Genomic DNA, 706 nt, shown 5'->3' with positions numbered 1-706 from the left:
TGTATTAAACTGTTGTTTTCATTTAAAAACAGGGTTTAAATGTGTTGACCACTGGAACTGTTCCTGCTCAATTAAAGAAGAGCCTTCTGGGGGGGGGGGGGGGTTAGACTGTCCTCATATTATATATATATAGACCCAAAGTTTTCATCCTAAATATGGAACCAGTGTCATTTGAATGTGTTTATGTCTAAAGCTTCATTTATCAAATGTATAAAGTCTGAATAACGATACTTTGGCTTCAATATCAGCTCCTAAACAAGAGGTTTTCTGCTAATTTAACATCATAGTTCTAGTGGGTCTACGTAGGAAACAGGACTAGGGCCAGAACCAGAACCCAGACCAGCCCAGGACCTTCTGTACTGATCATAAACTGTAGATGATGAGACCAGAACCACTGCAGAGTTCTACCAGGAGAAAAACACAACACTACAGAACCTATACAAACCAGTAAAACCAGTACAAACCAGTAAAACCAGAACAAACTAAGAAAACCAGTACAAACCATTAAAACCAGTACAAACTAATAAAACCAGTCCCAACCAGTAAAACCAGAACAAACTAAGAAAACCAGTACAAACCAGTAAAACCAGTACAAACCAGTAAAACCAGAACAAACTAAGAAAACCAGTACAAACCAGTAAAACCAGTACAAATCATTAAAAGTATCATGAGGGTGGAAATGAGAGCACTCACATGCACGGTGCTG

This window comes from Sphaeramia orbicularis, unplaced genomic scaffold, assembly GCF_902148855.1.
Source record: "Sphaeramia orbicularis unplaced genomic scaffold, fSphaOr1.1, whole genome shotgun sequence".
NCBI lineage: Eukaryota > Metazoa > Chordata > Actinopteri > Kurtiformes > Apogonidae > Sphaeramia > Sphaeramia orbicularis.
The sequence above is the reverse complement of the archived record's forward strand: the minus strand, read 5'-3'. Positions refer to the sequence as shown.